The 24,028-nt window shown below is 36.5% G+C and overlaps 1 protein-coding gene and 1 long non-coding RNA gene across 4 annotated transcripts in view; one reads left to right on the top strand and one right to left on the bottom strand.

Moving 5' to 3' along the window:
* LOC134742357 (NAD(+) hydrolase sarm1) overlaps positions 1-24,028 on the bottom strand; it is a 93,094-nt gene that overhangs the window by 55,592 nt on the left and 13,474 nt on the right. The gene's annotated exons all lie outside the window — the stretch shown is intronic.
* LOC134742428 (uncharacterized) overlaps positions 13,850-24,028 on the top strand; it is an 87,034-nt gene continuing 76,855 nt past the window's right edge. The window contains exon 1 of the long non-coding RNA XR_010127931.1: positions 13,850-14,259. This is a non-coding gene — a long non-coding RNA (uncharacterized LOC134742428). The remainder of the gene's footprint in view (positions 14,260-24,028) is intronic.

The raw sequence follows: 24,028 nt of genomic DNA, 5'->3' as shown, positions 1-24,028 counted from the left end.
TTATATACAATCACAATAGGTTATATAAACGGGAGTTATTAGTGTAGTAGATTGTTAACCAAGGGATGAAATTGTGCCTTTCACCCGAGTTAAACACTACTTTTCATATTGAATGCGAGGAAACCAAATAAAAAAGACAAATAACTCAAAGCGAAAACATTTAGATTGCAATATTCATGAAAAAACACATATTTTAGCAAACTGCAGTAATTGTTAAATGATTTGTTCATTAAAGCATGAAGATCAGCGGGATTGCCTCTTACTTTTTAATTACCTATTTTTTTTACTTTTTCGTTTTAAAACTGTCAATAGTCAATGGAATGCTCATACCCTAAACAAAATTGTTCTTTTAGATTTTATTTTACGACTTTGTCGGATTGGTCGATTTATATATCCATGCCAAATTACAGCTTTCTAGCACTAACAATCATGAAGTAAAGCCTCGGGCAGACAGACAGACAGACGGACATGGCGAAACTACCTATATAAGAGTTCCTAGCTGACTACGCTGGAAGACATCCCTTATAGGGATATTATGTGGGAATTTATGTAAATTTCATGTAAACCTTTTTTTGTACAATATAGTGATTACTAGGTACTACTACTACGGAACCCTAATAAGGGTGTGATGTGGGGTTAGCAGTAAGTGGAATCCCGTGATTTCTTTTTACCGCTGCACGCTGGGGAAGAATAAGGGTGATAATGCATTTAAAACGCCAAATATTTTTATGTCGTTATTGGTCGATATTAAATATAAGATAAATTTTAACTCTAGGCTTCTCTCATCTCAACGTAGGAAGGTAGGTACATACAATCATAAAACAAGCGACGTATCGAATATAAGTAGGATGTTTGTTTCATCATCTAATGTACAATTGGTTTTCCCACAATTATTTTACGAGCTGTAACATACACATACAAATGCGTCTTAATAGTCTTCGTTTTAGTTTGTTTAATAGTGTTGCCCAAATATTTTTATATTCCGGATACTCCGGATGGACGAAAAGAGTATCGAATCATAACAAATCTTACACAATCAATCTTAGCTAAAGATGTTTGTAAATCTGCGAAGATCTGAATCTGAGAACAGAGGGCTTGAGCTCCGCCAATCTTCACACGCAAAAATAACAACTAGGTACCTACTTACGAGTGAAACTATTTCATAGATTGTTCTCGTGATTAGGTATCGATGGACAGAATAATTTATAATTAATTAATTGGTTTCACGCACGTCAATGGTACGTCAATCTGGTTAAGTACCATTTAAACAAATGTGCCTTTCAAAATTATGTAATTTCAAAATAATTGTATAATGTAGGTATACATTACATAATGTTTTTGCGTAAGTGCCGGTTGAACTATAATTGATGAACTGATTAATTTAAAAACCACTGCGTTTCCCTCTATGTAAGGAAAAATAAAAATTTCAGGGATATGTTCCCTATTTCAAGATTTTTATTAGTTGGTGCAACACTGTGCATGTGTCAATCACACTTTTTCTAATAGGTACAGTTTTCAAAATAAGAACAACTAAACAATGTTTATCATTGCGAAATAAACCTCCCTTTCCACATTTTGCTTTGGCAATCCAAACAGGCAGTAGGTTTCCTACCAATACAGTATTATTAAACCTTCAAGCGTGGGTTGCCTCATTCACACCGCCAAATGAATGGAGCATCTAGCCCCGGTCGGACAGGACATCCCAATAGAGTGACTCGTAAAGTTATTTGTTAAGTTTACTGCCTGCCCACGTGGCACGCATTAGAATATACGGTATTATTGTCTCCCTTATTACCCACTTCCACCGAATCTGACCTTAGATAGGTCCTTACATTGTTGTTCTTGCAAGTATTTTCATTAGGTTTATTTATGCTGTAATCTCATACAGTTTTATGATTGTTCTATTAGTTTGTCCTTACAAGCTCATCATAAGATGTAATTGGCCCTTTAAAATACAATCTGTCCTCTAAAATAAGGTAGACGAATCATTAGAGGAGAACCAACATTAGCATAGTTTACCCTACTTATGTAAAGCTTTGGTACTATTGGTAGAAAAATAATAACTACATACTTATAGCATAAGTGGCTAACACAGAGATATTAAGCAGAATAAGGTAGGAGAGCTAGACATGCTTTATAGATTTCTTATCAAATTTTCATGAGGACAATAACAAGATTAGGTGTATTAAAATAGCAACAGATTATGGAATTTTTAGAATTGGGTATCTTTATCTACGCATATTATTATAAACTTTGTAACCAATAAATTTGTTTGTTGTGTCATTGCATTTTGTTTTCAAGGGCTATAGATGTATACATTTAAAGATGAGAGAAGAGACCTCACTGAAACTTGACGCAGAGCAACGTAGGTATACCTACGCAGGCAGAGTTGGGTACTCATGATAAAAATCGGTTAAAAGAATAAATCGTTATCGACGGATACTGAATGAAACTTGAAAAATCGCAAATCAACTAAATCCCATCATGATGATTGAAAATTATCTGATGAAAAAAAAATGGCTCTTTAAAATAAGTGTTATGGGATGTGGCTTATTTAAGGGGTCCCGAAACGATAAAACGCACTTGTCAAGCTGCACCCACGTTAGGGTTCTTCAAGCTATATTCCAAGCGATTATTATCCACAACGAAACGATTTATCGCTTGTGTCAAAATTTTACAAGTTATCTTCACTCACGTATATATCTTGCGCTTGAAAATCGCCTTAACTAATAATCGGGGTCGTAAACGGCACTTTGCGTTTGCGCTGTTGTTAATAAAAATGTTTAAGTAACAAAATTTACCTAATAATGTGATTTCTGACAATTCGTGTCAATAAGCCGTAAATGCAATGAATCAGTGGTGTTTTTTCTTTGAATTCATAGTAAGTCGATGCATTTCGGATATGATTTCATAATACTTAGCTTATAGTTGTAAACGGTAGTCACATTTTCAACGAATTTCTATTGTAATTTCGAATTTGTTATTGTACCTTATTTCTAGTATAATATCATGCGATGCATTTCCGCTAATAGGTACTTACCTAAATGTAACTAGGAAATTACAGCAGCGACAACGAACAAAAGTCTGCTGAACTAGCTAAGACAATTTCACGTTACCTTATTATTATCAACACTGTTTATTTATACGAATGTTAATCCTCTTTGGTCAGGATTTTAATCATCAACATATATACATAATACAATAGTATACATAATCAATCTTTTTATATTTGAAAGATGCATAAGTTACACATAGATTATATTTTGGACTAATGAAATGAAATTAAATAAATGAAATGAAATAACTTTATTTCAGGCAACTAGTGGCCCATAGATATATATAAATACCTTAAAACTAGCATACATATTACAAACAATATATGGTCAAAGTTCTGTTTTATGTGACAATGTCAGTTTTATAGACAGTAATTTTCATGTTATCTCACTGAAGCTGTTATAAATGAATCGAACAAGTGAATGAAAGCATCTGTGTAAATCATAATGCTCGTTTGTAGATAGGTATGTAGCTTCTCATTTATATAACAGGACGAGTGGCCGACACTTACATTATCTTACATGTACTTAGTTTATTTAGTTAATTTCATTACTTCCCAGGGGGCCTAGCCAAAATGCCAACCGTTTACGACGAACGAAACGCTTTCTGTCTCTCTATCACTCTTACATATTAGTGCGATAGAGAGACAGCGTTTCGTTCGGCACCCAGGAAGGCCAGGAATAATTAGCACCATTTTCAGTGCTAATTTGAAAATCCAAAGATGATGGACTTGTGAGTTGTGATGTTGTGAATGGAACAACTAAGTAGGAAGATATTCCTAACGCTTCAGAAAGACAGGTAAATAATTTTGATTTGAGAGAAACGTTCGGAATATCTTCCTACTCTTTTCGAATACACACATTTTTTTAATTATATTATTTTTATTGGGAGCCTTTAATGTCCCACTGCTGGGCAAAGGCCTCCTCCCACTTTTCCACTCTTCCCGATCCTGTGCAGTCTGGCCATTCCTTTAAAAAGGAGTCCAACTCGTCTCGCCATCGCCGACGAGAGGTCTGCCAGATCCTCGTTTTGAGCTGGGCTGCCACTCTGTGGCGATCTTGGCCCACAGCTCACTCGGCATTCGGCAGACATAACCAGCCCAGTCCTACATTAGCTTGGCCGCTTTTCGAGCTACGTCGACTACTTTTGTTCTGGAGCACAGCGTGGTGGTCCGGATACGATCCATTAATTTCACACCTAATATGCTGCGCTCTATTAGCTCGCTGGCAAACCCCTAGTTTGGACCTCTGACACGCCGTCAAAGACCAAGTTTGTGCACCGTAGGTGAGAATTGGAAGTATGCACATGTCCATGAGCCTCCGCTTAAGTGACCCATATGGTTAAAATTTTCAACGATAAGATTAGTTAAAGCGAGAATTTTCTGGCTTTCAATTTGTTTTTTCTCTATATTTTCCCACACAGCATTCTTGCTGTTTCTGACTCACCGTATATTCACGGTGCATTACTCCTATGATTTCATAGTAATAAGTTAGGGAACGGAAATTAGTTCGGCTATCGTTCTGATTCATGGTGAATTAGCCACTCACTTGCTTTTAGTGACTCTTATTACCTAGGCATAGAGTCCAATGAAAAGTGAGTCGTCGTCAAATGCAGACGGGCCCATAAACTTGTTTGCACGGTTACTAAGAGTTGGATAAGCTTTGAAGATTAGAAACGGAACTCATTGTATTTATGATATGTTTGGTTTGTTTCATTTTCTGGGAAATCTTTGGATTTTCACCTTGGCACTGAAAATGGTGCTAATTAATCCTGGCCTTCCTGGGTGCCGAACGAAACGCTGTCTCTCTATCGCACTAATATGTAAGAGTGATAGAGAGACAGAAAGCGTTTCGTTCGTCGTAAACGATTGGCATCTTGGCTAGGCCCCCTGGGAACAAATTCAAAATTCAAAATCGATTGTAGAAAAAATTAAATACATATTAATATCACATTGAAATAGTAACATTTAAGGCAGCAGTGCTAACCTTTATAATAAATGTGTACTTACCAATGATTTTTCAGTGAAAATATCTTCGCATTTTCTGTAAAGTAACTAATTAAACACTTATTCACTTTTATAACCAAACAGGAAAAATCCAAAAGGAGAAATACTCTAGCGGCATTGTGGTTTTGTATGACGTTATGTATTACGAAACTCCTTATCATGGCTTTAAATTCGATAAACGTTCAATTTAACGTGTCTCTAACATAATATTTACAATATATATTTTTTTAATCCTTACATTTCACTGTTTTGTTCACTTTTTAGGGTCATTAGCTAAAGTTTTCAATAACACGACGGAATTGCCTTTTTACAAGGCAATCATTAAGGGGCTTAGTGGATTTATGTAGATTAAGAGAGTCATAGTTACTACCGCCGAGCGGGGGGTGTGGGGGGCCGCATGGCCCCCCGCCGATAACAGCGGGTGTACTGTATCGCACCTGAAGCTCGGGTGTCGGCGCTACGGTAACCGGTGTAAACACACGCCAGACTGATAACACGAACCGTGTGGTTCCCACATTACAAGCTTCACCGGATCGCAGGCCAGCAGGCCCCGGACCATCATGTTACTCGAGGCCAGCGGCTACCTTCACAACCCGTAACTATGTCACGCATTTCGCCTGGATCTTGCTCAGGCGTCAAGCACCACCAGTCCCTCCAAGCCTCTGTAAAACAGCTGCAAGGACATGGAACCGATGGCCAAGGTCAGGGTGACTGCGAACCCATATCAGGTCACCCTGCCTTGCCCTCTTGTGGACATGCACACCCACAAATGGACACAAGATTCCCACTAACCACGTCTTGCCCGGCAGAGACCACAACCACCACGAGTCCGACACCATATAGGATGAGCACTGCTAACCAACCCAGTGGGGCTCCCATCCTCCCGTGGTACCGTGTTTGCACAAGATTTATCTTGGCTCCGCGAACGGGTACCGGTCGAGGCCAGAAGTGCTGACGCTCTGCCTTTCTTGTTTACTGGCAGCGGTTCAACCGTTGCCCAGACCAGGCCAGACCTAACCTGGGGTAAGCTGACTCAACAGCAGTTTTACGGGTTATGTCCGTTAGGCTGAACAAAACCCATGTGCAGTTCCTTTAGCATCACCCGGGAGGTACGTGAGTGGTACTACCGCAGTATCCCCATAGGGACACAGCAGTCGATCAAGCACTCGGACGCGAACTGACTTGACCTCCCTAAGCTTAAGCTATAATAATAAGATATTGCTCAATGCTAGTCACGGTCAAAAGCTTTTTACAATAATACGGTGTTGAGGTCTGATCTGATGTAAAGTAATAATATTTGCTTTAGTACTAATGCTGCTAAGCTAAGTTTGTTTCACTTACATTTTATACAAATACGTAGGTTATTTATGAGACACAAAAGATGTCGCAACGTTTGCACTTTTCCTTCTAATAATAAAAAATCTAATATTGTCTTCGGTTACCGCGATAGTTACTCATGAAATAAAACTATGAAAACGGATTATATCGCGTATATTGAATTTATAATACATCCCGACGTTTCGAACCCTTTACAGCGTTCGTGGTCAACGGGTGACTACACGCTATACGGGTGAATATACGCGATATAATCCGTTTTCATAGTTTTATTTCATGAATAAAAAATCTATTCAACAAATGAATAGTAGCGGATGAAACAATAACGCACCAAAAGTATCTGGGCTATAACCGCGAAAAACGAAGCTCGCAAATAGCAGGCATTTTTCTCTGTTACTCCAATTACGCCTTCATTGGAGTAAAAGAGAACGATCCAAGTAATTTGCGAACTTCGATTTTCGCGGTAGGCCTTCTGCACCCTGGAGTACTTTTCCAAATACGAGTACTCGAATGGTCATGTCTCTACCGTTCGCGGTCAAAAGTATTTGTCACTATCTAATTGTTCCACATATAGAGATCTCTATTTTAAATTATTAGATAATGATCATTGACGCATAGTCTGATCCGCTACTTTTGATTTTGACTGCACCTCTTGTAATGTTAAAGTAGCGGAGGTATACACGGTATACAACAAACTAGATTATATACACATTCACAACATTCCTGACGTTGTTCTCTAATAAGATACTAATTTACGTCCTTCTAAGGAAAGATGCAGTTGATTATCATAACAGCAGAGTTATAATGCACATACTTACTAGTATGTGGTTACTGAGTTTTCCTTAAACGCATGTAACTGCTTACTTATGTTATGTATATCTAATATGCGCTTGCAATACAGCACCGCAAACCATGGCACACCTGTTGGTATGCCCCGCGGGCCCGTACTCCTGCTCTGATCTGAGGGACGCGACGGTCAGGGCTGTCAGCGCCGCTGCTTTCTGGGCATCTACTCCACACGAAAGAAGAAGAAGAAGGGTTCCGTACCCAAAGGGTAAAAACGGGAATTACTAAGACTCCACTGTCCGTCTGTCTGTCAGACACCAAGCTGTATCTGATGAACCGTGATAGTTAGACAGTTGAAATTTTCACAGATGATGTATTTATGTTGCCGCTATCACAACAAATACTAAAAACAATAGATACTAGTACGGAACCCTTCGTGCGCGAGTCCGACTCGCACATGGCCGGTTGTTAGGGTTCCGTACCTCAAACGGAAAAAACGGAACCCTTATAGGATCACTCGTGCGTCTGTCTGTCTGTCTGTCCGTCTGTCACAGCCTATTTTCTCTAAAACTACTGGACCAATTAAGTTAAAATTTGGTACACATATGTAAGTTTGTGACCCAAAGATGGACATGTAACTTAAACAAATTAATTTTAAACACAGGGGCCACTTTTGGGGGGTAAATGAGAAAATTTAAAAATAAAATTTGTCAAACTATATCGTGTTACATATCAAATGAAAGAGATCATTGTGGGAATCTCAAATATATTTTTTTATAATTTTAAAATAAACAGTTTAGAAGTTATTCAAGAAAATAGGCAAAAAACTCCCCCCCCTTTATCTCCGAAACTACTGGGTCAAAAATTTTGAAAAAAATACACAAAATAGATCTTTACCTATAGATCACCGGAAAACCTATTAGAAATGTGCAGTCAAGCGTGAGTCGGACTTAAGTACTTAGTTTTTGATCCGACCCCTACGGGTTTTTTAAAGACATTTCCACATAAAAAATACATTGTTTAAATTGTGTAATGTACGGAACCCTTGGAACGCGAGTCCGACTCGCACTTGGCCGGTTTTTTTTATAATAATTTTAATATAAAGTATCTTATGGACATTTTGATTGAAAACACTCACTGTTTTATTTGAACAGTAGCTATATAGGTAGGTTAACCAGCAGATTGTAAACAATTTAAGTCAGCCAGAGGCCCATTAGAAAATATTATAGCTGTTAACATACAAAGCGATTTCAACACTTGAATCAATCCCTTTTTTTGTGTGAATCAAATGTTATAAACATTATAGACAAACTATATTAAAGAATACAAAAGTAGAAATGAGAATCAAATTCGGACTCCTTCTGCGCTGTTAAAAGAATGAATGTTAAACTATATTACCACAGGAAGCTGTTAAAATTTAAGAATAATTCTGAACGCCCTTTATTTATAGATCGGAATTCAGGGCACCAAAATACGTCTATGTTTTATGTCTCGCTTGCTTGCATGCTTATAGTTCCGAAGATTATGTCATATAAATAAACACACAGCCATGCGTTCGTCATATTAATGGAGTGTTGTCGTTGTTGTTGCAATCCCATGGTATTTGATTTAAGAGCATCCAAAGTTCCTTTGAATCATATTTAGATGGTAACCTGAATTCCTTAACTTTTGTTGCTAGGTACTAATTTTACTTTCTAATGGTTATTTTTGTAGTGATCTTATTTAAAAAAAGATCTAACCTTACAACAATACTTGTATTACTCGTAATACGTATGGAAATAAAACAATGGTATTCGATTTTCGATTACCACATATTACAGGAGTGTCAACGAAAATTCCTGTAAAAAAGTATGTAGTCAAATAATGGACACGTGATACTTTTAATTAGCAAAGTTGAACCCTACGCTTTTTTGAATTATGTAAATCTAACTAGTAATAAAAAAAAATAAGTATTAGGAACTTTGCCCCTGTTCTATGTTCGTCCAAAGTCCAATTTAGTTGATCGTATGTAATTTAATCTTACAGTATTCTATGCTCGGAAACCTAAATATCAGATATGACCGTTATTTTCGCAAATAACGCGTCATTTGATGAATTATTTATTGAGAAATGTGTTAGCAATACGGATCGCAATCAGCAGATATCAGCACGTAGGCGTAGCCGTGAGATAAACGCGGTGAGCTACGTTTGAATGACTGCTTGTTGCCCGTTGACAAGCCGAGATAACTCTAGGCTAATACGATTCCAGAGTAGAACAGCTGATTCTGTGTCTAAACTACCGCTCACGCGAAATCTGCTGGATAAAGTGGTGCCAATGATTAGCTGCGTTTATAGGCTTAACTATAAGTTAAGAATCGCTTGTGCCCGAAAGATCAAACTCTTTCATTTATCAAAATGACTGACTTTGCGTAGGATAAATTAAGTTCGATATTTTTCGTTCATCCTGCAGAATAAGCATGGTAACAACTAAAATATTCACAACATAACATTAAATTGTAGGTACATTTCTCAACTAGGTATACGTGACTTCAAACTGTTAAGTTTATTTATCGATATATCCCGATTTTGCCACTTCGAAAGTTACTAGTAAGTTCTACATATAATTAGAACGTCGGCATAAAAGAAATAAATCAATTATGTAAATTTTAACGGTTTTCACGACCCTTTGTAGTGATGATCATGCGCGAAAACTTAATGATTTGAGACCAGAGGGTACACTAGTGCCGCGTAATGCCGCACCATTGCGAACGGCCTAACTTAAAATACGTTGTGACAAATTTTCAGGAGCTTAATAACACCACATTGAAGCTTTAGTGCAATTTATTAAAAAAATACAAATAAAATATTGCGCGTAACTTGCAATAGCGCCCGCTTTGCGATGGAAATACGAGTAGCCTGTGCGGTGTAGACTTAATTGTACCTACAGAGGCGCCGGCGTCTGGCTGGCGCCCACCCTTACAAACCGCCCACCTTACGTCACGTCACGCTTACGTTTCGTCTTTTCTAAATATGGGTATACACTTTATATGTTATTGGTCCTTACGAAAATATATATTATAACGCAATATCGCGTAATCTGTAAAAGCGTTAGCGCCCACTGTTCCAACAAATAGCTGTGTGACATGTCGCCGTATAGTAGCGGCGTCGGCCAGGCGCGGCGCCCGCCCTCACAAAGACACATTGTCTCGTCTATTCTAGGGGCTTTTAAAACATTGTGGCTTATTGGAATTTACAAAGTATGCCACGAGGTCGGAGGTTTGTTTACGTGACTAATTGACACGTCTGCTTTTTTAAATACTTGGGAATGTATCACAATAAAAGAAACATTTGAGTAGACATTTATATATGCTTCTAGAATAGTCGAGGATTGTTAGAATTTAATTTTTTTGAATAACGTATGTTTATAATTCACATGAACGCCTGAAATTATACGTTTATCGCATACATAACACTTAAACCAAAATAAAATTAAGTAATTTATGAAATGTTTTGAACTGCTTACAAGCAAAACTAAACAGCGATAGTCAAAAAATCTATTTGTTTACTTAATTAAAATTCTCTAAATATTTTACGAGCCCTACTTGACTAATCAAAATGACATAAACAATTATGAATATGAAATAATCAGACATTGCCACCCTAATTTATCTTTCATTCTCAATTTACACAGAAGCGTCAGTCAGCATGACGAGTCAAAATATGCTTTAAATTCCACCTGAAACGGTGTCATCGGTGAATCACCAATTCACCACAATATAAGCTAACTAAAGCGCCTGGAAAATTGGACTGGCAAATATTTCAGGCGCAGTTAGTTACCAGACTACTGCGGTAGGCGTTGAAACATTTAGCGCTACTCACGGCACATTGTCGATTGTCCTCTACGAATATTTAGGTCATTTTCGGTACTGGGAAATAAATGTTATCGGCTACAATATAGCGCCACCATAGCTTGGCATGGAATGATGCTCAAAACAGATAAGTAGCGTTTACAAATTAGTGGACTGTGAGCTGTAGACCTTGCAAACCGCAAGGCTAAGCCATTATGAAAATTTTCAAAACTAAATCGATAAAAATATACAATTATCGAACCTGTTCCTTAACTTTCACGTGGATCGGTTGAGAATTGCGACTTGTAAAGAAGAACATACGACATACGTAAGCATTTTTGCTCCAGCTGAAGGAGACCTTCACTCCGCAAATGATTAATAATTTCGTAAATTTCCGTTCTTATAACAAACATATTGATCAAATAAATAGTTAGTCGTGGTCATCAGACGTGGTTAATTTAAAAGTTGACCGCAAGTTTTTTTAAGTTTGTGTAAAAAAATATTTCCTCTCTTGTAACTTACGCCGCCCTTACGACATTCCGAGCATAGTCATCTGAGGAGTCTTGAGGAGTGCAGTTTCATCTTAAATCCTTTTTTATTTGGCAAGTTTACACTCCCGGTACTCCGGGGGTTAAAGGAGCCCATGATCCTCGTGGCCTCAGGGCTATTTTTTACGAAAATGACAGCCATGAAATCTGATCTTAGCATCTAGAGGGAAAACTAGGTCGCATTTGGAATTAGGCCAGTCTCCTCGCGATGTTTTCCTTCGTCAAAGAGCTACTTACTTGTACAATATCAAATGATATTTCGTACAACTCCTTAGTACGAGTCAGGATTCAAGTACACAAAACGTCAGGTTTGGAAGTCGCACGCTATTCTGCCACGCTACCAACTCTACTACCAGGCACTTCTAGTACATTCACTAGTTCCACAGACACTATCCATGGTATATTATTTATTGTACTTTTTTACCTTCTGTCCTCCTAGTTTAGCACTCCGTAGGTACTCTATATTTAAATTTCCGGTAGTTGTGTAACCTTAACTACAAAATAAATCCCGTTAGACATCCCTAATCCTCGTTAAAGCATGCCCACGCGCAGGACACGCCACTCTCCCGCAGGAACTAGCAGTAACACACTTGACTGACCATCGATGAACCTTATCTCGTTGCAGTAAGGTTTACGTATGAACAGTTAATTGTGCTAACGATGAAGCTTTGAATAAATAAGAAATATGATAGCCTCGACTTGCGACAGAAACCGTGATAGTGCGATTTTAAGGTCAGTGAACTGGCATCCGGATCACTGGTCTGTAAAGTGTGAAAAAAATTGTAGTACTTAATAGGGCTGTTTGAGATTGATTTGGTGTTTTGGTCTACCGCTCTACCGATACCGCTAGTAAGCATTTATTTATTTAATTAACTGATCCTTTAGGCCCACTTGCACCAACCCACTAACCCGAGGTTAAGCGGTTAAACCGTTAACCCAATGTCAAATTATACTGGTAGCCATGGTAACTATAGGTTTAACCGGTTAACCCCGGGGTAGCGGAATGGTGCAAGTGGGTCTTAGTGTATGATATCTAGTTCAGTTTATGATTCGATGAATCTATAATTTTCTTATGGCTTAGTGTATTTTTAGCAATTTTTTTTATAAAGTAGTAATATTAATTGTTTTCAAAATAAAATACCAATGGCTAATGTCTTAATATTCTGATGTCTTTATGGTTCACTCGCAGTGAAATGATCAATTAAAGATGATGGTCTTCATTAGCTTCATATAATTAAACTAGTCCACATGCAAGCGGCTATCGATCTTCCGACCCACTATATATTTACAATGCCATTACAATTGAACCACATTAAATATATTAATTGTCGCCGCTTTATCTGTTTAATTGCCGCGGCGTATTTATGTATTCCTGGAACTACTAGGTAACGTGTCGACGCCGACCTCGCGGTTATTAATGGGTGTCAAAGACGGGCAATCCTATTTGAAGTAAAGGTGTGTCTGCACTTGAACCCGACTTTACAAAGAGGGTGTAGAGATACCTACTGTGTTCGTAGCACTCTATTTTAACCAGATTATAGGTACCTATTTTGTAACAACAGAGGAATTTATCCATAGGTCTCAAAGAAAACATAACCTAAATTAATTAGCTTCGGTGCCCTGTCATTCATAATTAATTAGTACTACTCATCTATTTTAACTCACGTATTTTTGCTCACTCGTGGGACATGTTTCGGAGATCCTAGGTCTAGTAGGTCTCTATTTGAACATTTTGAATAGGGAAATACAAACAGTTCTTAAATACGAAAACACTGCTTTGGAAAGATTTACCACCTCAGGTGGCCCACCTGTAGTCTGCATTTCAAGCCCAGTGGGGCTATTAGGCAAGTGGAAGTATAAACTAATATGTTAAGTATATGTTAAAGTGGCCGTTATATCATAGGTAATTGAAATATCGAGTACAGGAAACCAGTATCTGGATAGTGTAAGCTAGTCCTTTCCCGTGTCCGAGACCACACACCGCCAAGTCAATTGTAATTGACGGGCAGCGTATCATAACACTCAATCGTCTGGGGAACTGGGTCGTGATGTTTTGATACAGCTATTATGAGCAAATAGACCATTATGACACATTACACAATGGGTCATTAGGCTAAAACTAAAACAGCTAATTTCATTTTTTTTCTTAGAAATCAGTGTTAAATATGTTTTAACTGTGATACGTAATACTCTAGTTTCTCTCCGTAATTTTTAGAGTTCTGTAGCCAAATGGCAAAAAACGCAACCCTTATAAATTCGTCATGTCTGTCTGTCTGTCTGTCCGTCCGTATGTCACAGCCACTTTTCTCTGAAACTATAAGAACTATACTGTTGAAACTTGGTAAGTACATGTATTCTGTGAACCGCATTAAGATTTAACACAAAAATAGAAAAAAAACAATAAATTTTGGGGGTTCCCCATACTTGGAACTGAAACTCAAAAACAATTTTTTCATCAAACCCATACGTGTCAGGGATCTATGGATAGGTCTTGAAAAATGATATTGAGGTTTCTAATCATTTTTTTCTAAACTGAGTAGGTTGCGCGAGAGACACTTCCAAAGTGGTAAAATGGTTGTCCCCCCCTGTAACTTCTAAAATAAGAGAATGATAAAACTGAAAAAAATATATGATGGACATTACCATGCAAACTTCCACCGAAAATTGGTTTGAACGAGATCTAGTAAGTAGTTTTTTTTAATACGTCATCAATCGTAAACCGCAATTTACCTTTCACTCACGTTTCACACAAAAAATACATTCTTAAAATTATGTAATGTACGGAACCCTCGGTGCGCGAGTCCGACTCGCACTTGGCCGGTTTATTTATTAGGAAAAGGCTTTGTATCTCTATCACTCTTCCATATTAGTGCGACAGTGACAGTTGATGCGTTTCGTACGCTACGGAGCGTAAACGATCGGCATGTTGGCTACGCACCCTGAATAGAAAGAAGTTGGTAGGCTCGTGCATTCTACTGACCTGTACACGCTCTTATTGTCTTAACAATAAAGTTGTGTTCAGTTCATTTTGAACAACTGATGGCCCGCACCTGACCCTGATGCGGCCTGATGGTCTGATGGCTTTGACTACTTCTGCTGCTGACTGTACCCTTGTAGCGCTACGGCGTAGCTGGTGTTATAGTTTTCCTGAAATATAGCGAAAATGTATCGTAGCCGCGTAATTCGTACCTAATTAGTTGCGATTGATGTTGATGACAAGTATGTGTGCATTTTCTCCTAATAACAATTCAATAAGGTGTAAAAGTATAACAATGCAGTGTACCTTCGCCTCTATAAACAGAATAAACGGATCACGTAAAGACATATTTAATAATAAAGATAAACGGCTCATTAAAAGCGGGAAAAAACACTCGTAAACTCTAAGCCTCACAATCCAGGTATAGATTAGTAATAAATTTCTTCTACCAGTACAATACATAGTTATATTTTTATGTTTTAATAAATTCATCAAAATTGCCATAGCGTTATAAAGGTTGTGAGAAAAATAATTAGTTTTGCTACCGATTCGAGCATTTAGTTAGCGGCTGTGTGATAAAAATGTGTTTAATATGGAATGTGTTGACGTTTTTTCGACCAAGGACCGTTTAATTATTTTGTTGTTCAATAAAAATAAATGAAAGGCTTGAAATTCTATTCGCATTGTTTTGGTCGTCTATGTGATATGTAGGCCGAATACAACTTAGTTGAAATCTTGTAACTTATTCATTATGTTGGTACAATTCCAATGCAAATCCATTAGTTTAACTGTGCTAGCTGTAGCCATTATGGCTCCTGTGACTGCCCTTTGGAAAACTGAGATTTTCATATTTTATTTTCTTTATTGGGGAAAAAAACAGATACAGGCCAGTAACAATACACAGATAAGATTATAAAATGATAAATTTAGCATGCATAACACAATTCCCACTAGGAGCTCAGACATTAATTTTAGGACAGCGTTGTAATCGGAACTTAAACAGATATCCTTACTTATACTAAAACTTAACAATAACGATATGTGTGCCTTTCAGGCGCTTCCGATAAAGTTATATACCTACATACATATGTACAATCAACGTTAAATATATACTTTCAATTCGCACTTTAAAAAACACGAATGATAGCGGACAGGGTAGACTGTCCCTACTTGTCGCACTGTGAGGGATTGCATTCCCCCATCTGTATTGTATTATTTTAAATCTAAGTTCGTTGTACATACTAACCCCTTAGTTTGTAAGTTCTACTAATAAAAATATGTGTCCATGTGTTACACGCATAAAAATATTCATTCATTCATTCATTCATTTACTCTTTTGTAATAAGGCGAAAAATGAGTACGTACATGTCTGACTCGATTAACTACCTATATATCATCTATAAAATGACATTGTTTTCATTAGCGCCACTTACACCATTCCACTAACCGTTAACCGGTTAAACCTGGAGTTACCATGGTTACCAGTACAATTTGACACTTGGTTAACGGTTTAACCGCTTAACTCGGGGTATAGTGGGTATGATTCAATTAAGTGGCCATTATTATCACATTTCCATTTCCAAACATTGTTGTAGTAAATGTGAGGTTCAATGTTTCATTAATGATTGCGTTATTTACTGTCACGTCACTACATAACCTATCCATTTATCATCACACCAATCCCAGTCTTCGTAAAAAACATTTCAAGTGTTTCATTAAAGCCAAATAACTCAATCTCTTTTAGTGGCGAAAATTACGCCGTGGGCGGCCTTTTCCTGGCTGTTATTCAAATCTTCACAATAACCCTTAGGTCAACCAGAATAGGTGTGACTTAGAGATTCATAACAACAATTTATAGTCGCGGATCAGAATTATGCTGGTTTTTTTAAACCTATCGAGCTTTTGGAATTGGGAGTCGGAACCGACGCGTGAGTTTGTTCCAGAAATATACGGACAACACTAACAACAGTGAGTCATGCATTGTACAAGTTATTACATTAAAAAATGGGTCCATTAGTTTTAGAATCAATAAATAAAATGCTACCTTTTATTATGAAAATAAAATTATTGTGAAATTTTAAAAGTATTCCTACATCAACGTAATCACTTTGAAATTGGACATTTTAACTCATTTCTACATAGGCACCTACATATATTATTTGTCACTGAACGAGTCATGAATCGACTAAAATACTGCCCTAAAGAGCATTTAAGTTTATAGTTCAGAAGTTATGTGTATTTCGTTCTATTTATAAATCACAATCATGTTCATGAGTTCATCTCATTAAGCTATAGCCGTCACGAAATCTAAGTTCGTTAACAGCAGTAAGACACGAAAAGAAATACATACGAGTACTACCTAGTGGTTTCGAACCGGACCCACAGAAATTAAAAAGTAAGTAACCACTGTTATGAAATTTTCTTTACAGCACATATGGTGCTACTTTCTCGCACTAGTGCGTAAAATACCACTTTTCGTGCATATATCGAAAGTTTAAAGGGCCATATGTACTGTAAAACGTTGTACGATACACGTGCGAATAGGTAATTCGCAACTCGTGTCGATTTAAAACACTCCCTGCGGTCGTGTTTTAATTTATCGCCACTCGTTTCGAATTTCCTCTTTTCCGCACTTGTATCGTAAATAACTATTCTATCACTCTCCCATATTAGTTCGACAGAGAGACATTAGCGTAATATCGTTGACCCAGTGACTATTAAACCAAGAGTAGATACCGTCTAAGCTAACTTTGCACCGACTTTTACAGGACAAAGTAAGGTAGTGTCATATAAGTGTGTGATTATAAACGTAATATTTTTATAGAAATTTGATATTAATAATGACAGTGCAACACTTTGTCATTGCAAATGACATGCACACAAGTTGCGCAGGATCGGGACAGGTGGCACGCTCGCGTTTCGGAGGCCAAGATTCTCTTTGGATCACTGAGCCAAAATGGTTAGTTAGATGAAATCAACAAAAAAAATATATATTAAAAAGATGCGTCTTACGTCATGATTACATACCAATTAAAAACATGCATATTATCTAAGAATGTATTTCAATGACACGAAATCAATCTTAAACGCGCCTGAAGCACGAAATCTTACACGAGTCTCACGCTCTCAAATGAGTTGTCAATGACGCCCATTTATTATATTTTCTACCGGTAAATAAATACGATATTATCTCGATGATTCACGAATCCCAGACACGATTAAGATTCAAGTATCACGGAACGTCTAACAATCGGGGCGCGGTCGAAATTTGGAGGCCAATTCCAACTTATATTTCGATAACAAAATGATGTCATTACACATTACACTCGTACTTGTTCGTACATGTATTGGCTCGAGCAAGACGCACGTTAACAAAATGGCATCATTTAGATATCAAAGTGTAAGTTCCAATTGGCCTCTTGATATCGTCTGCGCAAGAGCACGCATCACGTTGAATACGAGATACTAGACAGGGCTGGCAGCTGACACATTTTTTACGTGAGTGCATGGATTCATTAACTAAAAATAAAAACACTTTCATCGAGAAACATGCGAGTTACTCCTATATTTAGCAACCGTGGATCGTGGAATAGCAGCGGGACATCATAGGTAATCTAAGATATCTTTTTATCTTTATTATAATTGTTTATATGTTTCGAAAAATGCAGACAAAACACCTCCAGAAACTTGAGAGCTAAGAATGAACTACTGACAACTAAATGTAATTTCCAACATTTCGATAAAAGTTTACACAACACCGCAATTTAAAAGTATTCAATAAATTGGACATTAACATTTGAAACTAAACTAAAAGACTACTTTATAAATAAATCTTATTATTCTATTAAATAATATTTTGCAATTGCTATAAATTAAAATGTACCTATGATCTGTAATTATCATAGCTCTACCTGACATCTATACTGTGCCTATGTGTAATTCTGAATGACATCCTAATCTGTAATGCATTATTATTGTTGTGATTGTTTTATTATATTTTTTGTTGATCTTATTGTGTAACATATCATTATTGTATTTGCATGCATTTAAGTATGTTCTATTGCAAATTAGATAATGATTGATTGATTAACTTTGCTAAGTATGTATGTATTAGGTCTTGATGTTTAATGCCCTTGAATTTATTCATTCAGACGAGTTTAATAATACATAAATTACATATTTAGTAATAGGTTAATATTATATGTGTATATTTATGTATTATACACAATGATTTAATGAATACACCCATAACTATCCGCAAGTAGGTACCTTTTTAATACCTAAATAAATATAATAGATATATTTCCTTGCTTGAAACGTAGATATTTAAAATGCAACATCGCTTCAGCGCGCGTAGTATTTTATAACCATACATTGAGGACACTTCTAATCCTAGTAATTAATCCAATTAATTATACTTCCTTATTAATTATAATTAAATTTCATAATTATAATTAAATGTCAGCCATATTCGGGCGCACGAGCGCCGAGCTAACAGTAACAGTTAGCTCTTAGTTACTAGCAGTCGAAGTGGTTGCCATGGTCGAAATACTCGAAATCGGCCGGAAGGAACATCATCATCAATTAAATTTCAGGACTTATCGTAATTGCACAATAACAGTAGATAATGATAACCCAAATAGGATTAGTTATTTTTTTGTTCATCTTTGCTCTCTAGTAAAGATATCAGTTTCTAAATTAATGTTTTTGAAATCCTAAGAAGGGTATTTAAGTTAAATATGGTATTTCTATATTTAGATTTGATATCATCAAAGGAAAGTTCATAGTTACTTCTCATATACTTACGGAAATCGTCTACGTGGTAAATACATACGTGAATTTGGGTCTGCATATGTCTATATTTTTTGAATAAATATTTGCCTATTAAGGGTTAGACTGAAATGGTTTTTCAATGTAAAAATGCTAATATATGACTAATGGCTGTTTGGAAAATGCGTTGAGAGTCGAGGCGTTCGCCCGTAAAAAGGATCGAAATCTCCCGTTCCATAACTAAAAGAGAGTTTTTATTAGTTTATTATATCATGTAAATCATGTTTCTTGCAAATCAGTGGCAACCCTATGCAAGTGACGTCACGCACCATTGACCCGCCGTGCCTAGAAACAAATTACACACAAAAAGAATAAACGTCTTTTAATAAACAAAGTTATAGTATTCAGGTAATAAATATATCGAGTTTATTTATAAGTAAATAATGTTTGTGCGTTCATTGGCAAACAATTGTTTAATTTTCCTTAACTTACACTAATATATGTACCTGTGTACTATTTTATATTTTACATTAAAATAAATAATATAATAACGTATAGGTACTATGAACTAGTGACTATAGGTATATATTTATTCTAATACCATACAGTATTCGAGTAATATTTATGTACTACCTATACATAAGGGCCATATTTTATAAGACACAAGGCTTTGCATGATACCTGGGGGTAATCTACCTATTTCGGAATGTCCTGATCTACAAACTTGTGCGACTTGATTGATACTTTTTTCGGACAGCCTATGCCTAGGTGTTAAGTAGCTATTTTTTATACCGCATCGATCCTCCGTGATAGTAAGCTATCACAGTAGCCTACGGACGCTTATTTAATTTGCGCGTTGCAACCATTTAAAAACCAAGCGCCGAAAGCGGTCTTCAGCGCGTTAGCATAACCCCTTGTATACAAGCGGTAGAACACGCATAAGGAGGCAGTCTCTCCTTATCGCTTGTAGATCCCAGACTCTGGGATCGTCGACGATTCGTACAGTGCGCCATTAGATCGAGTCAAAGGACCCTAGCTAGTACCTATCCAAAGATGACTGCAATACTCCATAATGGGGTCTGACTTGCGATTTATAAATAGCAGTCTTTAGTTAACCGTATTTAATAGCATTATGTCTAAGAAGATTCAGTAGGTAGGTGTTGAAGCCTTCTATGACTATAAAACCTAAAAGTTTTACTTTAGGTAAAGAGTTACGCAACTGACCCGTCGATGAGCACGTAAAAGCATGGTGTTACGAGCCAAACAAATAATTTTAAAATTGATTTTCTACTGCGTTTCTTTTATCTCCGGTTCTACGAAACCGAGGTTATAAATATTTTCAGCAAACAGTTGGACGTGATATTTTGTCGAATGATCGATGTAAACAAATGACTGTTTAACTACTTATATGTCTACAGGCTGATCTTGAAACTATAAATTGAGTGGGTCAAAAACTTTTTTTACTATGACAAGGTTATGCGAGTTTTCTGTGGACGTCATAAAAGAAACGGACTTTAAAGCCGAATTTTTCGTATCCTCCTTCATGTCCTTATGGGCATGTTAAAACCTACTTATTTAATTTTTTATGATGAAAATCTTAGAAAAAAATATAAAAAAGGGTAACTTTTGTAATGTCTACAGAAAACACGCAGATTTTCCCGATCGTTTTTGACCCTAATGTTTGTTCCGAAGTACCCGAAGTAAATGTTAAATCACAATATAGCAAACCAATAAAAATATATATAATTATAAATAAATATTAGGGCCCCGAGTAAGCACCCATAGTACAAAATGACCCTTAATTTATGGGACATCCTGTACTATGGGTGCTAGGCGACGATACATAGAAAACACCCATGACTCAGGAACAAATATTTGTGTACATCACACAAATAAATGCCCTTACCGGGATTCGAACCCAGGACCAATTATTAGTCTTACACTTTATAGCACAAAAAATATATCATGACACAAACATACAAAATTTGTCTGAATTCACCTATCCTCTGGGCCACTTGCGAGAAAAGGCAAATTGAAAATTAGAACGTACAAAACTGCAAGAATTCGTGTACTAATAAATAATCATTAAACTAGGGAGTTATAAAAATACACTTAGTATCTGTATATGCCTATCATTTACTTCAAAACATACCCTCGCAACAGCTTTAAAAATAACAATAAAAGTACCTAGCACAAGGATTGTTCTATTCTATAATTTCTCTTCACCCCTCTCCCTTCCAATATTGGAAGGGGAGGGGTATACATTATTAAAGCACATGAAGTATAATAATAATGCATACTGTATATGTTTGTGCTATTCATAGAGAGCCTCCAAGGCTGGCCATTGTGCTAAACAAGAGCGCAAACACCCTTGAGTGGCACGAATCGCGAGAACTGCCGTTTTTGTGTCAGCCTGTATGTAAGTACGGTCGCCTACAAGTCATCGTCTACATGCTATAGATAGGTATACTCAACATCATTAGTAGCGGATGAAACAACGCTCCAAAAGTATCTGCCATCCTGGATAACCTTTCCAGGCGGTCTAGCAAAAGTTGCGTTCTCGCGCGCGAGTCCATACTTGAAATCGCGCTAGATGTATGGAGTCGCGCGCGAGAACGCAACTTATGCTAGACCGCCAGATAGAGATACGGTACAGTTCACGTTCTAAAGTATCTGTAACAGTGTAATTCTTCTACATACAGTGAATTATAACTTTTTGTTAACCTATTAGAGAATGGTATAATACTTTTGACGCATAGTCTGATCCGTTACTTTTAATGCTGACTGTACTTGTGTCTAATTGTAAGACTAAATAGAACATAGAATGGTTATCATGACTTGCAGAAGCCTTTTCTAAACGACTAAATAAGTAGGCATTACAAAAGTACGTATTTTTATATGTACTGCATTCTAATTGTCGTTATCTACCAGACAACAATTGGACTAAACATAAACAATGGTGTTATTCATAAATGCGTTACTGGCCTTAATTAGCTATGAATTGTTTGTCTCTATCTGTCATTTTGACGTATGTATTAGTAAGAAACGGATAAAACATAATTTAACTAAATCAGGCCCGTAAGGTTTTATGAATAAGGGGGGTAATTAATTACTTAGTCTAATCACCCTGGCGCTAAGTTTTACTTCCTAGTAATTTGATATGATGATCCATTATATTTTAATTATAAAGCGGGCTAGAAATTAGCAATTTACATAAAAGCAACATAGTAACCCAATCAAATTTACGATGACTGCGACTATACAACGAAACATAGAATTGATAGTAAAACAATTGTTTACACTGGTTATTTTTGTATTGTATATGTTTTGTGTATTAATGTGTAGCTATAAAGGTACATATATTATGTCTGTTAAAGATGTAACTCTGATACTTATTATTTCTGGTTTAATAATAAAATAACAATAATAAAATCATTTAATCCAGACAACATTGATCCATAATTAAAACATACATAACATTTGCAATAAAAATTAAAAATAAATAAAATTAGGTATAAAAGATAGAGCTGGGTGCTTAGACAAGATGCCAATCGTTCGTTCCGTAGCCAACGATACGGTAATCTATCTCTATCACTGTTCAATATTAGTGCGATAATGACAGTTGCGTTTCATTCGCTACGGAGCGTAAACGATTGGCATGTTGGCTACGCACCCTGGATAGATGTCGAGTACAAAACTTGGCAACATCCATGGTAAGCAACGCACAAACGACGATAATTGCTTATTGCGTTATCTCGTTACCTTGACAATGACAGCGTTATTTGGGGCAGAAAATCCATGACAGATAAGTATAGGTCCGTGCCAGAATTGCTAGATAGATAATTATTAAACGTTCATAATTTTGTATAACTTGAGAGAGTGATTTAAAAAAAAACTGTTTTATTTAAGTAAAATAAAATAAGGAACTCTACGGCGTACCTTACGCAATTTCATAATAGTAGATTCGATAGACGGTCGATTTTGACTAAGTATAATTTAACTAATTACAAAAATTTACATATGCATATTGTATAGTATACAATTTTGCTTATCGCATTATTACTTTTATATGTAGGTAAGTCGTAAATTTTTGCATATTAATTTTATCAACTTAACGCTAATATGGTATTGTGCTCGATAACATGACCCGTAATAACATAGAATATGTTGTAAATATTTACGCTACAAAATATGAAGCTTGCGTTAAATTTAACCCAAGATCATCACCTTCCCCCTTATGTACCTATACCTACTTAACACGTTCGCTGCGGCAATAAGTTAAATTGCATTACAACAAATTGACACAGCGAAAGTGTTAATAATAAATAGATAGGTATACTATACTACATAATCTACTAAATATACCTATAAGTATTATATATGTCGTTGTCTGAGTGCCCACAACACAAGCCTTCTTGAGCTTACCGTGGGACTTAGTCAATTTGTGTAAGAATGTCCCTATAATATTTATTTATTATTATTATTTATTTATTCCGATAGACGAGAGGCAATTTAGATTTTCCTCATCAAATGTTCGCATAAAGGCCCACGATCACGCTCCGAAATAGCTTTCCTATTTCCACGGTACAAAGGCACGCATCGACATCAAACATCGCAGTTACATTATAAAGCGGAACCAGCGTTTGCTAACCGCTTATAAATTCTCGAATGAATTCGGAACACCAGTTATTTCGGGAATATTCTGGACACGCTCCAAAAGCACACT

Source organism: Cydia strobilella, chromosome 6 (genome assembly GCF_947568885.1).
Source record: "Cydia strobilella chromosome 6, ilCydStro3.1, whole genome shotgun sequence".
Lineage (NCBI taxonomy): Eukaryota > Metazoa > Arthropoda > Insecta > Lepidoptera > Tortricidae > Cydia > Cydia strobilella.
This window is presented reverse-complemented; position numbering and strand designations above follow the sequence as displayed.